At 44.9% G+C, this 11,897-nt stretch overlaps 1 long non-coding RNA gene across 1 annotated transcript; it reads left to right on the forward strand.

The window, feature by feature from the left end:
- Positions 1-565: 565 nt before the first annotated feature.
- Positions 566-9,855, forward strand: LOC147009761 (uncharacterized). Its single transcript, XR_015052733.1, has 3 exons — positions 566-669; positions 1,030-1,197; positions 8,821-9,855. It is a non-coding gene; the product is annotated as an uncharacterized LOC147009761 (long non-coding RNA).
- The last annotated feature ends 2,042 nt before the right edge of the window (positions 9,856-11,897 follow it).

Raw genomic sequence — 11,897 nt, forward strand, 5'->3', positions numbered from 1 at the left:
GAGTGGAGGTTAGCAGTGATCCTAGATTTAGGTAGTTGCACAAGAAGGGGGTTGATGGTGGACCATGTTTGCCTAGCAGGAACCTTGAGGGGGGGGGGACAAAGCATGGAAAGAGCAAAGAGTGCAAAACCAGAAAAGAGGTGGGAGAAGACAAAGAGATCACCGACCTGTCTGAGATGGGAAAGTGATAGATTTATTGACTTCAACCATGTGGGCTACAGTACCCTCGGTGAAAGGCTCATCTCCAAAAAGGCAACAATATCTCCCAATTCAGTCGCACTACAATCCAACTACACATACCTTCACCAGAGTGGGGGGAGGGGTAGAAGTGTGTTCGAAAAAAGTAGAGGAGAGACAAAATGTATTCAGCTGTCAATCCTGTGATGCTGTTATTATGTTAGCCGTTCTTTGGCTGACAGTCTTTTTCCTCCTGAACTCGGTCAGCGATGACGTCAAACGTGATGACGTGACGTGGCGTGGCGTGGCGTTGTTGTCATTCCCAATGCGCCCTGAAGGCACATGAAACGAATCGTGCCCTCAGGGCACTTCGACATGCTTACAAAAAGGGGTTGCACTGCGAATCACGGTGTTGAGAGCCAGGTGCTCCCCCTGTACGTGCTCCAAGTTCGCTGTTGGGTTGACGATCGTCAGGACATCTTCCCTTTTTTTGTAAACGCATCTCATTTCATCATCAATGTTTATAATTGCCTTTTCCTTTGTAACCAACAGCTTTACCTCTCGACACATTCTGGAAAAGAAGGAAAATAAATAAATAAATAAATAAATAAATAAATAAGGACAAGCTATATATTTTTATACTTTCATTTGTGAGCAAATATTATTCTTATTCACTAATATCGATGCCATTACAAAACGTCTGATCTGCATTTCTCAACCGATCTCATTGGGAATTCTCATGACAATCTCATGAAATCCCATTGGGAATCATGTGCTGGAGATATTTTATATTTTTTATTGTATATTTTTTGTAAAGGGTACCTCGATTTAAGAAAGATGTTCTCTTTGCAGGATAATGAAGGTGATGGTTTTGCACGCGACGCTTCTCTTGTTGATCATCCTTGGAACATCCACCGAGGTTCTCGCCCAGAGAAGAGAGTCTTCGCGTTGGAACCACAACTACAATGAACGCAAGTGGACTGTGCAGCCTCACATGCGTTATATTGATAAATTCGACAGGTAAGAGGGTTTTGCTTGCTTGGTTAACGTTTTTAGATCCTCCTGGAGGATCTCCAGGATCCTCACGTTGTTGTTCTTCTCACGTTGTTGTTCTTCATCTTCTTCTTGTGGACTTTTTTGTTTCACAGCCTAAAGTTTTCATCGAAACTTCCTGAAACTTGGCATATATATGTAAAAAATACCCTGCGCAGACAGTAACCATCTCCGATTTTGAAAATTCCTCCGAGAAAAAAAGTTATGACGTCAAAACATCTCCACAAATGGAAACCGCCGAAAAAAATATCTCCGAAACTGGGCAAGCTTTTTGTATTCTGTTTGCGGGAATCGAACAGGGCATTAACAGAGATGAATTTCTGCACATATGATATGTCACTATGACGTCATTCCTATTTTTTGATAATTTTTGTTTCACAACCCAGAGTTTTCATCGGATCTTCGTCAAACTTGCCATGTATATGCAGAAAGCCCACGCGCAGGCAGTAACCATCTCCGATGTTGGAAATTCTTCCTCAAAAAAAAGTTGATGTCATAATATCGCCGCGAATGGATTATTGGCGAATTTCGCCAATACCATTATCTCCAAAACTAGGCAAGCTGTTTGAATTTTGTTTGTGGGAATCAAGCTGGGCATTAGCACAGATAATTTATCACAAACCTGATACATCACAATGACGTCATCATTAAGAGGACGAGGATCTTAGCTCATTTGAGCTTGTTTTGACATATTTTTACATCTTATTTTGTATTCAATATCTAGGGTCGTGCAAGAGTGAGAGGGAAGGAAATGTATCATTTACTTGGAGGAATGTCAGTTTGCTGTGATACCAAAGCGTGACTGTAAATTCTTGTCTGGGATATTTACTTCCGTTAGTTATGTAGTTCTTGTGAAGAATGCAGTGCTCAACCATGTAGTCTTCGGCTTTGCCAAGCGTAGACGTTTTTGCATCATCGATGGGGTGTAGCTTTTCCGCTGATGTGTGTGTGTGTGTGTGTGTGTGTGTGTGTGTGTGTATGTATATATATATATATATATATATATATATATATATATATATATATATATATATATATATATAGTTACGAATTCTGGCCCGTCCGGCGTGCGATCGGCCGATTGACTCGAATGGCGACCGCGTCGCCCACCGGAACGGACAATTCAGTCGTGACCCTCTTGGAACTATTGCCAAGGAGCTAGTCACGGGTGGGGGTTTAACCTCACCAGAATCCAGTCCGCATTCTACCCGCGCGAAATAGGGTGAATCGCCGAAAGTCGATATACAGTGGGGAGAACAAGTATTTGATACACTGCCGATTTTGCAGGTTTTCCCACTTACAAAGCACGTAGAGGTCTGTAATTTTTATCATAGGTACACTTCAACTGTGAAAGATGGAATCTAAAACAAAAATCCTGAAAATCACATTGTATGATTTTTAAATAATTAATTTGCATTTTATTGCATGAAATAAGTATTTGATCACCAACCAACCAGTAAGAATTCTGGCTCTCACAGACCTGTTAGTTTTGTCTTTAAGAAGCCCTCCCATTCTCCACTCATTACCTGTATTAACTGCACCTGTTTGAACTCGTTATCTCCATAAAAGACAGCTGTCCACACTCAATCAATCAGACTCCAACCTCTCCACAATGGGCAAGACCAGAGAGCTGTCTAAGGACATCAGGGACAAAATTGTAGACTTGCACAAGGCTGGGATGGGCTACAGGACAATAGGCAAGCAGCTTGGTGAGAAGGCAACAACTGTTGGCGCAATTATTAGAAAATGGAAGAAGTTCAAGATAACAGTCAATCTCCCTCGTTCTGGGGCTCCATGCAAGATCTTACCTCGTGGAGCCTCAATGATCATGAGAATGGTGAGGGATCAGCCCAGAACTACACGGCAGGACCTGGTCAATGACCTGAAGAGAGCTGGGACCACAGTATCAAAGAAAACCATAAGTAACACACTACGCCATCATGGATTAAAATCCTGCAGCGCACGCAAGGTCCCTCTGCTCAAGCCAGCGCATGTCCAGGCCCATCTGAAGTTTGCCAATGACTATCTGGATGACCCAGAGGAGGAATGGGAGAAGGTCATGAGGTCTGATGAGACCAAAATAGAGCCTTTTGGTTTAAATTCCACTCGCCATGTTTGGAGGAAGAAGAAGGATGAGTACAACCCCAAGAACACCATCCCAACCGTGAAGCATGGAGGTGGAAACATCATTCTTTGGGGATGCTTTTCTGCAAAGGGGACAGGACGACTGCACCGTATTGAGGGGAGGATGGATGGGGCCATGTATGGCGAGATCTTGGCCAACAACCTCCTTCCCTCAACAAGAGCATTGAAGATGGGGCGTGGCTGGGTCTTCCAGCATGACAACGACCCAAAACACAGCTAGGGCAACTAAGGAGTGGCTCCGTAAGAAGCATCTCAAGCTCCTGGAGTGGCCTAGCCAGTCTCCAGACCTGAACCCAATAGAAAATCTTTGGAGGGAGCTGAAAGTCTGTGTTGCCCAGCGACAGCCCCGAAACCTGAAGGATCTGGAGAAGATCTGTATGGAGGAGTGGGCCAAAATCCCTGCTGCAGTCTGTGCAAACCTGGTTAAGAACTACAGGAAACGTCTGATCTCTGTAATTGCAAACAAAGGTTTCTGTACCAAATATTAAGTTCTGTTTTTCTGATGTATCAAATACTTATTTCATGCAATAAAATGCAAATTAATTATTTAAAAATCATACAATGTGATTTTCAGGATTTTTGTTTTAGATTCCGTCTTTCACAGTTGAAGTGTACCTATGATAAAAATTATAGACCTCTACGTGCTTTGTAAGTGGGAAAACCTGCAAAATCGGCAAGGTATCAAATACTTGTTCTCCCCACTGCACCTAAGTACTCTTACGGGTAACCTACCGAGGGGTTGTACCACGCCACAGGTCGACTCTGGATACGAACCGCTTCAGCGGCTCGTTCCGTGCTACAGGGATAACCGAGCGGAGTTATCGTCGACCTTGACGGTTCAGATTATGGCCCACTTACCGGGTATTTTACCGGGATCACTTACCAGGTATTTTAAACCCACTACCAATCCCTTACGTGATGCAAGATGGAGATTCAACAAAGGAAAGGACGAAGCGAAACGGGAGAACAATTGGACAAGCACATTTAATGCGCGACACACGGAAGCACGTATTTCCAGTCAGCAACAATTAATCATGCAGGTATACAGAGGCAAGAACAAAACGCAGAGCTACAACCGAATATAATAATAACACTGGCACTTATGCAGGTCTAAAGTTGACGGACTGGCGCCACACACACACATTTACACAAAACCCAAAGAAACAAAAGTGGCAACTTCCCTTTTTGCGCACCGAGTGCTTCTCCCGTGCCCTCAGCTTTCAGCTCCTCCGGCATGGTAGGTGAGCTCGTGCTTCACGTCGGCACGTGTTGGCCGCTCGACGCCACAGACGGGGTTTTAGGGAACGAACGGCGTTTTCCGGCACTATCTCGGTGCGGACGGACGGACGGACGGGGGGAGGGGGGGGGAAGAAACCGTCGATACTTGGGGCCGAGAGAGGGGAATGGCAGATGCTCCGTCCCACCAGCGGGGTCTCGGGACTGCACCGACTCCGACTGACCCTCCGACCAGGAACTCTCGAGCAGGAGCTTCCTCTCTCTCTCACCACACCGTCATGTACAAAGGGATCAAGCGCGCCCTGAACTCTCCTCGTCCGCCCCCTTTTGTAGCGCAGGGCTCTGCCCTGTTCTTCGCTCCACCCCTCTTCGAGGCGTTTTGAGAAAGGTCTCGACAGGGGGTGTTCCTCCTCCCTGATCGCGTCACACCGCGCATCCACCAATCGGGAGCGAGCTGCCCCACCCTCCCCTTCACACCAAGCTCAGGGAAAAATGGCGGGAAAAACCCCACAGGCTTCACAAGTGCTTTTGATCTGCCAATCCTTTTCAGATGGTTTCCGTGGTGCGGAAACCGTCTTACCTTGGTCCGCAGAGGATGGCGTTCGTAAGCGGGCGTAGTGGCGAAGATGGCGGTGATTGTTGTGGGGGTCATGTGAGTGTGGTGGGCGTTGTGGCGTAGTTGGTGGCGGTTGTTGTTTGCGTGGAGGTTGGTGGCAATGGTGGCTCAAAATAACGATAGATAAAGAAAAACGGCTAACTAAAGCATCGCAGCCCGAATGAATCACATAACCCCTCTAAACAACTGGTGTGGGCTAACTACACATGAACTTATCGATATATCTGATCTAAGGATCCTTTATGGTGTATTGCGAATTTCCACAGCCGTAACACTATATTGTTACGAATTTACGCCCGCCCAGCGTGTGAGTGACCGCGTGAACTAATAACGGCCGCTCGCCCACCGAACGGAAATTCAATCATGACTTTCTGGAACAACGCCAGAAGCCAGTCATGGGTGGGTTTATAATCCTACCACGGCCCAGTCCATATTCTACCCGTGCGAAATAGGGTCAATCGCCGAATATCGATATACCTAAGTACCCGCGTGAGTAACCTACCGAGGGACCATACCTCGACGATGGCCTGCTTGGACACGAACCGCTTAAGCAGTCCGTTCCGTTCTGGGATAACCGAGCGGGGTATTATCGCCAGACCTCGCCGGACCCGATTCCATTTAAAAACCCACTACTATTCTGAGAAACAACATGGCAGTTCAATAAGGAGAAAATGACACGACAAACGGGGTAACATTCACACAAACACATTTATTTACTACACAGATGCACATATACAAACAATCATGCAGTCAATGGGGGAAGGGGACAAGACACAAGCAAGGTAAAAACACTACAACCGACTATAAGCAATTATCAATGGGGTCACTTACACAGTTTTACTTCGCAAGACACGGCACTACAACATTCGTTCAAAGAAAAGCAGGAAAGACCCCATCAAAGGTAATGGGGTCAGACTGGACCTTGGACCTCTTGGGTCTTTATGGCGTGGGACTTGGCAGACCGAACGAGTCCCACGAGACCGTTGCAGGTTACCTGCACCCTCGTGGTCACTGGCTTGGGCGACCCGCGATGCTCCTTCCCCACGGTGGCTCGCATAGCCGCGGTTGAGCCCAGGCCCTTCTCAGCGGCCGGCGAGCTCTCTCCGGCTCTCTCCACACGAACGCGCGGTTTGCGTGACACAGCAGGTAAGGCTGCTCCTCCAGCTCGCATCTCTTTCACGACGCCCGAACCTCCGCCGACTGGCTACTCCCAGCTCCCCACTCGGACACGAGCCCCGATCTTCACCCAGCTCCCGCAGAAGCAGCACAGGTCCATCCCTGGCATCCAGAGGCCGCGACAACACCAGCAACCACCGAGAGAGAGAATGAACGCCCGAGAGAGACAACGAACGCACGAGAGCGAGCCAGCAACCACCGAGAGAGAGAACGAACGCCCGAGTGAGAGAGAACGAATGCCTGAGAGCGAGCCAGCAACCACCGAGAGAGAGAACAAACACTCCGTGCGTCCTTTTTATTATCCCGCTCCACCCCTCCGCTCTCGCCCCGCCCTCCTTCCAGAACATGTGGGAATCTTCTAGAACATGCGGGAACCTTCCCGAACGAAGCGTTTTCCCACCAAATGAGGGGCGCTCCCTCCCCGCTGTGGTTGTCTTCTTCCACAGCAGGGTGGAATTCACCATGGAGGCACCATTCGTCCAGGGGAGGAGGGGAACGGGGGCCGCCTGCTTTCCCTCGACGAAGGCCAGGCCTCTAGCAACCGTGCGCCGAGGTGGAAACGTAGTGGTGTGGTTATGAGGGTTGTGGTTAAGGTGATCAGGATGGCGTGCTTTGTTGAGAGGTGCGTGTGGTTGTGGTGGTGGAAGGACGGTGGGTCTGAAGCAGTTGTTTGAGAGCGATGTTGGTGGTGGTGGTCCAAAATAACGAGAGTGAAAGAAAAACGGCAATTTCAAAGATCACAGACCTGTGACACGAATAAATCCCATTAAACAATGGTGGGGAAATCTAACTGAACACAGACTTATCGATCTAACTGATCTCAGGACCTTTACGGTGTTCTGCGAATTTCCACAGCCGTAACACTATATATATATATATATATATTTATATATATATATATATATATATATATATATATATATATATATATATATATATATATATATATATATATATATATATATATATATATATACACATATATATACATATATATGACACACACACACACACACACACACACACACACACACACACACACACACACACACACACACACACACACACACACACACACACAAAGCTCATTCTAATCACTGACTGATGTTAAAGTTCGGGACCTTCCGAGTGATGTAGAAAGCTTAAATTTTACCTACCGACCGTCATTGAAGCCGAAAAAAATCACAGAAATGTTGGAAAGCATTCATATATGAAAATATAAATATATAAAATAAATAAATGAAAAATGCAGGTGAGTGACCCGAGACAATTGGGAAGCATGGTAATTTGACGTGCTGATGGACATCAAAGGCTATCCAACAGGAAAAAAAATCACAGAACCCTTGGAATGCATCCATAAATGAAAATATAAATAAATGACAAAAAAAGAAAGAAAATAAATGAATGAAAAAAACAAATGCAGGTGAGCGACCTGAGACAATAGGGAAGCAAGCACAGTTCGTTGGTGCTTTCAATGGGTACGCATACCCTGCTAGTAAAGATATAAGAACACCTCGTCTGATATATCCATGCTAAATTGTCAATGACATCCATGGAATGTGGACCTACACAAGAACGAAAGGAGGAATAACACAAAAACTAATAACATTGACATGGTGAGGAACAGATTGGGAAAGAATCAGCATGTGCAGAAGAGATCATGGATGTGCATGGGTGAATGCATGAGGTGGTGATGGCAGCTATTTTGAAACACTGAAGTGAGCAGCATGGGACAACAGCATGAGACAATGCAAGGAGGCTAATCGTAAATTGGGAGAATGGAGGGATGAATGAATACAGGTGGGCAATCAGCTTGTACTTTGGAAGCATGAGCAGGTGAGGGTTTCTTGAGGAATGCATATGACCAGGGGTAGCTTAGGGAGGCAGAGGTTGGAGAGAGGATGAGGAACAAGACCAGGTTTAACCTTGTTTAAAATGGAGAGCCATCAACTTGCCACCTGTGGGAGACATCATCTATTTCAGTGAAATATGCAAAATGGTGTAAAGGTGGGATACTCGATGGTGTAATGGTGAGAGGGTCTGCTCTGTGTCTGGGAGGTCGGTGGTTAAAAAAGCCAGCCGAGTCTTACCAAAGACTTTGAAATGGTACCTGTTGCTTCCTTGCGTGATGCTCAGCATTGAAAGTATAGAGCATGGACAAACAACTCTGGGAAGACAATGGCACCCAGTATAACCCTTGCCAAGAAACTGCTTCAGCAGAACCAACATTCAATGAAAAGCTTGGGTACATAAAATCACCTGAAAAGGTGGGATGTGTTTGAATATTTTGAAATTGACATCTTCGCTGGATTTGGTTTCATGCAAATGAAAACAGGAAAATAATTGTTACAAACTGTCCGATTTCTGTAATCTCGGTCTTAGTGTAAAACCTAATGTTTTTCTCCTATCCCATCCAGAGACGCCGTTGAATGCTGCTGCTGCCAACCGAATAACAAGCGGCGGAGCGAACCTGATCTTCCATTCATACATCACAATGTTCGTAGCCACCAACGATCATAATTCTCACCAATATTATCATTCAAGGAACTTTCATAAAGCTTTGCCTTCATAGCCCTCTCATTTTTTTTCTGTTTTTGAAAATTATGTGCTTTTCTCTAAGCTGTGACAACATGGAGTAAGTTGTCATTCGCTATTATATCACACCTCCTCAGTATATTACAAGGTGACCATTTTCCTATGATCTCTCATATAGGTAACCTTGGTTAGTCCAGTGCTCATACGTACCACTTTGAATGGTGACCATAAAGTTGATGACAGAAGTCTTTTCAAGTTCATCAGTTCACTAGCAGAAAATGGAGGATGAGATTCAAGGAAGCTTGGAGGTCAGCCACATGAGGAATGTGAGGATGCTGTTGGGCCTCTTGAGTTTTGTCATCTGATGATTTAATTACGTATCTAAATTTGATACGAGCCCAGGATTGAAAAACAAGACGTTGGGGGTGGGACGGTAGCAGGTTTTGGGGGGGGTGGAGTAGTCAGTATACTCATGACTCAAAGTCTGTAACGCATTCCTGCATTTCATCCTTGCAAATTCCAGGTTATCAGCTTCCAAGTTTCTGGAGCTGCACTGCAGATTCCATTTAGGATCAGCTCTGGACAATCGAGCTCTTATTCAGCTTGCTTTCACCTGAATGTCCAAAATTCACCATTACATATTTACATTTGCCTTTGGGGGACCAAGTTTTACCCATGTGCGCAGGTTTTCAAGCAAAGGTGATGTTTCCCCCAGATTCGCCAATTCCCCAGAAACATTTGATCTCAGATCAATCTCTTTCAAGTTGTGCTGCCTTTTTGCCTTGGACTTTGAAAACAAACTTGCCCAAACACTCAGGTGCATTGAAAAAAATTCCAGAAGTCATTGAACTTTCCTGGATATTAAAGTTTGCATCATATGACTGGTACAACCACAATAAAAGCTTCATTTGAAATGATCCTTCGATGTTTTCACTGCCTTGAAAGTTCGCAAATATAACAACGAGCAACTGAGCACGGTATGCGTGTGAACAGTTATTTTCAAAGGTATTTACCGCATAGTTATTTCATGAACAGAAAGATCCACATTTGTGATTAAAATGAAGAATTGTTTTATTATTTATTTTGAGAAACCGCATTTTCACATTTTATGAAGACTCGGCCTAAGGCTTCATTAATTTGCCGTGAAAGGCTCAATCATCGTTGCCCTCCTCGTAGCCAAAGATGACCATTTACTTGTGAAAACGAGGACAACCTGGGAATGTGGATTTATTTAAATAGTGGAGAATCTCCTGGAACCAGACAATACGATGCTCTGCAGAGATAGCAAGTAGTGGAAGACCAGACCACTTGCTACCTGCAGTTTTCGGCAGGAATTGGGAATAATCCTTCATTATCAAAGGTTAACAATACTATTTTGGGATATATTCAGAGGTTCATTGTCAGCGCCATTTTGCCTCTGCACTTCCTCCAAGAGACTGCATGGAATTAATTATTCACAACTCTGTGACAAACTCATTGTTGATTGTTGCCGAGGACTCTTCGTTTCAAGTCGACTCTAACGACAGTACGTACTTCTCTAACACCCCCAATTTAATTCCCATCTCTTAGGCCAGGGAAAGTTTTCATCCCAAGGCTTTCACGAACCGGCTGGCAGGTTTGACGTTCGACTCAAGGTGATTTGGGTGGTAATTTTTTCAGGTTGCTGGCGATATCTCACTCACCTACTCTTGATGAAAGACACCGTGGGATCTTAAACGTCCAGCAACTAATGCCAGTTAGATACCCGACTTAACGTACATCTTATGGACAGTGCTCTTTGTGATGCAACATCCTGCCTGTGAAGCACTCTATTCGAGCACAGTCGGGTTATCTTCAAATGTTCTGTGAAGAAGAAGAATTGTTTTTCTGTACTATCTCATCATATGACAAATACCACAATCACACTCTGTGGAATGGTATGTGAGGATTAACATTGTTCTCCGATCTTGTTCTGTTGATAGATGATCTTTAATTTCCAAGTACAAAGGAAAAGGAAGAGTTTTTCTACAAGATTGTCTTCATATATGATGTGATGAAAGATGGTTAATTCATTGCCCAGCAACCTGCAAGGAAATGAAAGGCACGGTGGCATAATGGTTAATAGCCTGGGAGGTTGGCGGTTCGATTCTAACCCTAACCGACGCATGTAAAAGACTTTTCAAAAAAGGTATATGCTGCTTCCTCGATTGGGACTCAGCATTCAAAAAGGATGGAGCCCATCATTGGCATCCATGGATAAGCGGAGGAATTTTTTCCCTAATTGTGGGGAAAAAAGTGGCATCGTAAATATGAGTAAGCTGGTACCTACAGTGCCCTTAGAAGTTGCATCACTGTGATGTGTGACGTCATGTATTTGTCTACTTGAGTGTTTTGCAGCTCCTTCATGAGCTTTAGACCCTGTAATAAAAAGAAAAGGGTGGGTAATAGTGACACAGGGGCCACAGTTGGATACAACAATCAAGGGAATGAGCTGACAACAAAACAGAAGAGAAATAAGGGGGGGTGGGAGAGTAACCCGTGAATAAGAGAGTTGAGTTAGGTAAGGTAAATGAGGGTAGAAAAGATTGCTGGTCAGGATGGGGGATGACATGATAGGATGGTACATCGCTTGGATCCTTGGAGGGAATATCAATAGCAATTGAATAATCTGCGAAAGGCACTTCCACACACAGAGGAGCAAAAGATTCGAGGAAGGTTGAAAGGATTTTAAGGGTTGAAGGTTATTTATGGGAGAACATGTGCATGCTGGAGTTGCCAGGGATGGTTGAAGCACTGAGTCCAGAAGGAGCTCCACGAGAAAAGGAGGAAAAATCAAATTGACCTGTTCACATAATAAGAGCAATGGGACCTGTACTTTGGGCTCATTGGAGAAGATGCCAGAGGTTGTTGTTTCATTGCGAGAAATTTTGAGGCACACTGTAAGCCTTATATAACACAGGATTTAGAACACAGAGGTGTG

This window comes from Eptatretus burgeri, chromosome 17 (genome assembly GCF_056783735.1).
Source record: "Eptatretus burgeri isolate ZD-2024b chromosome 17, Ebu_testis_v1, whole genome shotgun sequence".
In the NCBI taxonomy this organism is placed as follows: Eukaryota; Metazoa; Chordata; class Myxini; order Myxiniformes; family Myxinidae; genus Eptatretus; species Eptatretus burgeri.